The sequence below is a fragment of the Mustela nivalis genome (genome assembly GCF_964662115.1).
Source record: "Mustela nivalis genome assembly, chromosome: 1".
Taxonomy (NCBI): domain Eukaryota; kingdom Metazoa; phylum Chordata; class Mammalia; order Carnivora; family Mustelidae; genus Mustela; species Mustela nivalis.
In genome coordinates, this window is record NC_139020.1 from 75,756,139 (window position 1) to 75,762,650 (window position 6,512).

General features: G+C 39.2%; 1 protein-coding gene across 15 annotated transcripts in view; it reads left to right on the forward strand.

The window, feature by feature from the left end:
• Positions 1 to 6,512, forward strand: part of MED12L (mediator complex subunit 12L) — a 322,213-nt gene that overhangs the window by 111,933 nt on the left and 203,768 nt on the right. The window lies entirely within an intron of this gene.

Genomic DNA, 6,512 nt, shown 5'->3' on the forward strand with positions numbered 1-6,512 from the left:
GTAGGTATCGTTGTAATTCTTTTCTTTCAAGGATATTTTGGGTCTGTTTCTCTAAGTTCAAGAGTAGGCCATCTGTCAGTTTGGCCCAAATAGCTTAATAAATTGAGCCTGGTATTTAGTAATTAATAGATTGTATGTAAAGGAACCCTCCTGTGTATTTAAATTGTTTGGGTACATGATCATTCTGCCTGTGGTGAGCACATGTTTACTGAGTGTCTGAATGGAGCTCAGCATGGTGAAGGACCTCATGAAAAGTCACTGTACCCCATCCACACCATCGACTGGCTTTGTTAGTTTATCTTTCTTGTATAAGTGTAGCCTTTATAAAAGAGGATATGAGCTCATGTCTCAGCCGTATTTTCTGGAGTCCTACATCTGCTGGTCCAAAGTTGAGTTGAAAGTGCAAAACTATTTCTTGGTTAGGGCCTGAATTCTAGTGTTACTTCATTGGTTTGGTAGGTTCTTTGGTTTTCTCTCCTTTTTTCCTAATAATTCTTAGTTTTCCAGATATTTAAAAAAAAAAAAAAGTCTCTCCAGAATAATCCAAAATGAATCCCTTTTGTAATTACTTTTAAAAAGAAAAATCTCTCAAGAGACTAAAGGAGATGTCAAGCCACGGGGAATTTAGGGAGAGTTTAAGGGAACATTTTGGCAGGGGGGGGCGGTGGTAAGAATGCTTATGATGATAGTAGCCATTTGTTTCGTGGATCCTGGTGTTCTCCCAAATTCATGTAGTAATAATACAATAGTGAGTATGAATAATAACTATTACTGCTATTATTATCACCTGTTGCAAAAGAAGACTTTTTTATATATATGCACTTACAGATTAGGCCCCAAACCCCCAAATCTTAAACTTTGTCCTTGGTTTTTGGTTAAGAAGCAATGTTAACTCTCATCATAACAGTGCTGGGAAAGGCTCTGTCCTTGAAGATTTGTGTGCATTATTGTTGGATGGGACTCAGTGAAAAGCACACTTCAGAAAAGACACCCTTACAGATCATCAAGTAAGTGAGCAGTGATGCTCATGGTTCATATGCACATGCAATGGGGGACAGAGGTGGGGGCATGGAGAGAATTTGGTGAGACAGAGCTGGCTGCCAGTAGAGTGGTGAATTGTTCTAACATGGTATGCACGAAAACCGGAGTGAGCAGTTTTTGGTAGTGCAGTTTTTTGTTTCTTGTTTTAGGTAGGCATATCTATCTGTTTACATCCCTGTTGACTTTGAGGGTATAGCCAGACAGAGCTGAGAAGTATATTTAACTATTCTGAAAGATCTGTGGCCACCATTTTTGTGTCTGGATTGCCAGATAGAAAAGAGCTGAAGGACCCTAGTTCTCACTGTTCCATTTCCTTTTTGGAATGGTGAGAAACCAATCTTTTAATAGTGAAACTGAACCTTGTTCTTTCTTATGAGAATAACCTTCAGGCTATCTGATATTTTGTGGAAGTTTAATCAGAGTAGAAATATGCTTTTTTGGGGCTACCATCCCTGTTTTGTTTTTAACACAAATTCCATTTGAAATTTCCCAAAGTCATTTCTTTACCTCTTTCATTAAGAAAAAAGGGTTCTCAGAGTATATTTTGTTAGTGTTCTGGGAAATTAGATGTCATCACTAACCCAGTATTTTAGAAACCCAAGTGGGCAGAAGTGAGGTGAAGTTATTTTTCCTTGACCTTGGTCATAGCAGTACTTGAAAAGAAATGACGTACTAGTTACTTTAATGAATATTTTGCTTGTTTTAAATAAAACTTGAAAAAGCAAAATTGACCCAGGAATTGACAAAATCTTACTGTAGTCAACTCCTCCAGGCACACAAATCATGCTTTTGATTTTACTGAACACAAATGCCAAACTGTATTTCAGTAGAAGTGTCGTTTTTAATGTTTAACTTTCTTAAAATTTGTTTTTTAAACATGACGTAGTAGCCCTTTGGAGCTAATAGGGAATGGGAAAATGAATATCGGAGTAGGTAGCCACTGCCACAGTCAGACAGCAGTCTGAGAACTTATTTTCTTTTAAGGAAATCTACGATTTGTTAGGAAAGTCCACTCTTTTACAGATGGGGATACTAAGGCCTTGTCCAAGGCTGCTCCATTAGACTCCAGTGACCTAGTACTTCATTATGCTTCTTAAAATGAAAGCGTTGGGGGTGGAAACAATGGTTACAAAGAAGGCCAGCAGGTCCATCCAGCCCGGCCCCCTGTCCTGTTGCCCCCCTTAGTTTAAATTTCAGTACTGCTGAGCTGTGGGAATGGTATATGACTGTGCCTACTCCTCTCACGGAGTCTGCAATGCAGGATGCTCTCAACTCAAAGTAGTTTGCCTCCTGAAGCTTTTTTATGATCTTTGGGTAGGAGGCTGTTCCTTGGTTAAGAAATGCTGGTGATAAAGATGTTTCTCTGGGGTGTGTGTGTGTCTGTCTGTCTGTCTGCCTTCTCTCGGGAGCCACTGTGCTTTCGGTTCACATTTTGAAAGATCTTTTTAAAACATGTAATCCAATCAAGAAATGGGCAGAGGACACGAACAGACATTTCTGCAAAGAAGACATCCAGATGGCCAACGGACACATGAAAAAGTGCTCCATATCACTCGGCATCAGGGAAATACAAATCAAAACCACAATGAGATATCACCTCACACCAGTCAGAATGGCTAAAATCAACAAGTCAGGAAATGACAGATGCTGGCGAGGATGTGGAGAAAGGGGAACCTTCCTACACTGTTGGTGGGAATGCAAGCTGGTGCAACCACTCTAGAAAACAGCATGGAGGTTCCTCAAAATGTTGAAAATAGACCTGCCCTATCACCTAGCAATTGCACTATTGGGTATTTACCCTAAAGATACAAACGTAGTGATCCGAAGGGGCACGTGCACCCGAATGTTTATAGCAGCAATGTCCACAATAGCTAAACTATGGAAAGAACCTAGATGTCCATCAACAGATGAATGGATCAAGAAGAAGTGGTATATATACACAATGGAATACTATGCAGCCATCAAAAGAAATGAAATCTTGCCATTTGTGACAACATGGATGGAACTAGAGCGTATCATGCTTAGCGAAATAAGTCAAGCAGAGAAAGACATCTATCATATGATCTCCCTGATATGAGGAAGTGGTGATACAACATGGGGGGTTAAGGGGGTAGGAGAAGAATAAATGAAACAAGATGGGATTGGGAGGGAGACAAACCATAAGTGACTCTTAATCTCACAAAACAAACTGAGGATTGTTGGGGGGAGGGGGCTTGGGGGAAGGGGGGTGGGGTTATGGACATGGGGGGGGTGTGCTTTGGTGAGTGCTGTGGGGTATGTGGACCTTGCGATTCACAGACCTGTACCCCTGGGGATAAAAATATATGTTTATAAAAAATAAAAAATTAAAAAAAACATAAATAAAAGAAAAAAAATAACATGTAATCCCTTTGTCCACTTGGATTAGTCCAAAGACTTTCTCCCCCTGACTCTCACTGAGATTGGCAGCTTCAAATCTCAGAGCGACAGCTGGGATTAGACCACAGTACTTTTTAAGGGAGGCATAGACAGACACAGAGCTTCCAAAACGTTGCTGATTCTGTTACTTAAACACTCTCTCGGCTTTCCCTTTTTAATGAAACAGAGAGTAAAAAGTCGGAAGTATTTTTTTTTAATTAATTATTTTTATTAACATGTAATGCGTTATTTGCCCCAGGGGTCAGGTCTGTGAATCGTCAGGCTTACACATTTCATAGCACTCACCAAGAAGTGTTTTGAAGGCAAAGGGTTTTACATGTTCTTAGAATGTGAACTCGATTATAAGAATGACTGAGTATATTCATTCCCCTTGCCTGTCCCTTTGGTTCTTTTTATTAAAGACTGTACAGTATTATTGGGTAACCGTACAGTTCATTTCACCTTTCAGTTGTGTGCTATTTGATGGATGGATATGAAATAATTAACAAGCGAAATCCCTAAGAAAGAAATTTGAATGGTTATCTTGTTTCTTTTTGGTCACTGAAGTTCATTTTCTCCCCTTTGAGTGGTTGTGGTCCTTTTCAGAAGTTGTGAGTAACACATTTTCAAAGTTCGAATACATTTTACAAACTCTGTTGTTACCTTCCAGGTGAAGGTTCTCTGGAGACATTCTCCCAACCCCTTGCCATGTGAGTCCTTGTTTTTTGATCAAGTACTTAAGGAAAGTTCTAACAGATGTTTGTTGACTTTAGGCTGCCTCCTTAGCTCCCGTGCTAGAGGGTATTTTTGTTATGTTTAGTAGGTTATGGTGTAGAGGGGGTCGCACGGAACCTGTAGCACCTGCAGTGAAACTGTTAGAACTCAGTAAGTCTTAGGGCATTAGATTCCATAGGGTTAGGGAGAAAGCAGAAGACAAGAAACCAGGATAGGGGATGATTAGGATGCGGTCATTCTGAGTGAGAAGCAGTAAGGAGCTCCCACCCTTAGATGGGAATGGATGGACACTGGGAACAGTGGAAGAAGTATGGTACAGGGCTGTGGTTTCAGGCAGGGAGGGGAGTCGACTTTGGTTTCAGTCCTGGTGCGGGAAGTCTGAGGAGAGAATCCAGGTGGATAGGTAGAAAGGTGAGTTCGAGGATTGGCTTATGTTTTTAGTGCTACCTCGTTACTTGATAAAGCATAGATTGTTTTTATTTTATTCCTTCTCTTTTAGATAGCTGATATTCCTTAGTGTTTTATTGTCATAACCAGGACATTCTGCTTCTGTTTTTGTTTGTGTATTTGTCTTTTGGATTCTGTATGTAAATGAAGTCATACAGTATTTGTCTTTTTGTCTGGCTTATTTCACTTATATTCAGCCCATATGTGTTGTTGCAAATGGCAAGATCTCATTCTTTTCTATGGCTGAGTAGTATTCCATTGTATATAGACACCACTTCTTTATCCATCATCTGTGGATGGACACTTGGATTGCTTCTGTATCTTGGCTATTGTAAATAATGCTGCAAGAAATAGGGCACATATATCTTTTCAAATTACTGCTTTCATTTTCTTTAAGTGTCTAGTACTGGCGTTATTGGATCATATGATATTTTGATTTTTAATTTTTAAAAAGATTTATTTATTGGAGAGAGAGAGAGAGAAAGAGAGAGAGGGTGTGAGTGCACACATGGGGGCAAGGGCTAGAGGAAGATGATTTTGCTTAGAACTCAATCTCATGACCCTGAGATCATAACCTGAGTCAGAGGAGGAGTTGGATGCTTAACCGACTGAGCCATGCAGGCACCACTGTATCTTTAATTTTTAAAGGAACTTCCATACTGCTTTCCACGGTTTGGCTGTATCAGTTAACATGGCCACCAACAGTGTACGAGGGTTCCTTTTTGTCCATGTCTTTCAGCACTTGTTCTATCTCGCCTTTTTTGACACTAGCCATTCTGATGGTGTAGGGCGATATGTTACTGTGGCTTTGGTTTGCATTTCCCTGATGATGAATGATGTTGAGCATGTGTCTGTTGGCCATTTATAGGACTTCTTTGGGAAAAATGGCTATTCAGTGCTTTCCCTGTTTTTTGATTATATTATTTGGTTTTCTAGTGTTGAGTTTTATAGGCTCTTTATATATTTTGGATACTAATTCCTTTTTGGATATATTATTTGCATATATCTTCTTCCATTCAGTAGATTGCCTTTGGTTTTGTTGATGATTTTTTTTTTTTTTTTTTGCTGTGCAAATAATGAGACATTCTGAATGTAACTTTTTAAACACTTAAGAAACTTATTTTAAATAGCATTGGTAGGGAAGCCCTGGTTTCCCTATTTAAAAAATAGCATTTTCCTTTTTATTTACCTAACTACTTTCATAGCATCAACCAGATAGGAAAACACATTTAGTCATAACATTGCGATTATTTTTTTAATAGTGGCAATTTTTAAAAATTAAAATTGGTGGTTAATTTACAAACAAAATGAGAATTAACTTCTCATTTTGGTCAGTAAATATCGGGGAGAGCCAGTGTTTTTTCAGAAAGCCATGTTGTAAAAAGTAGAATGTAAATAATTAACAGCTTGAAAAAGCTCCTAGTTAAATGTAGAGATCTTTTAGTTTAGAAAAGGGATTATTAAGTAGTGTGAAGTATTGTATGGGGAAGATGAGAGCCACATTTCAGTGGCCTTTTATGTCAGGAGATGGGATGATAGGAAAGTAAACCTTTAGAACTTTGTCATACACTTGGGAGGAAGATGTAAGTTACACAGTGACCTGGAATCTGGGAGGGAAGCAGGAGGTAGTGCAGCTGTGGGCTTCGCCTGACATACTGACACCAAGTGAATCGGAGCTGGTGACATCTGGAGGTTGGAAATAGAACAAGATGGCCCTGGGCCCACAGTCTTGTATTTCGGGTCCCCAAAGCACTGAAGGTAGTGTTTGGGAAGTGGGTTGAGATGATGAGATCACAGAGATCTTAACTGTTACCATGAAAGAAGTCAGACTTATGCAATGAGCACATTCAAAAAGTAGCAAGTAGTGTTTGTCAATGAAAATACTTTTCATC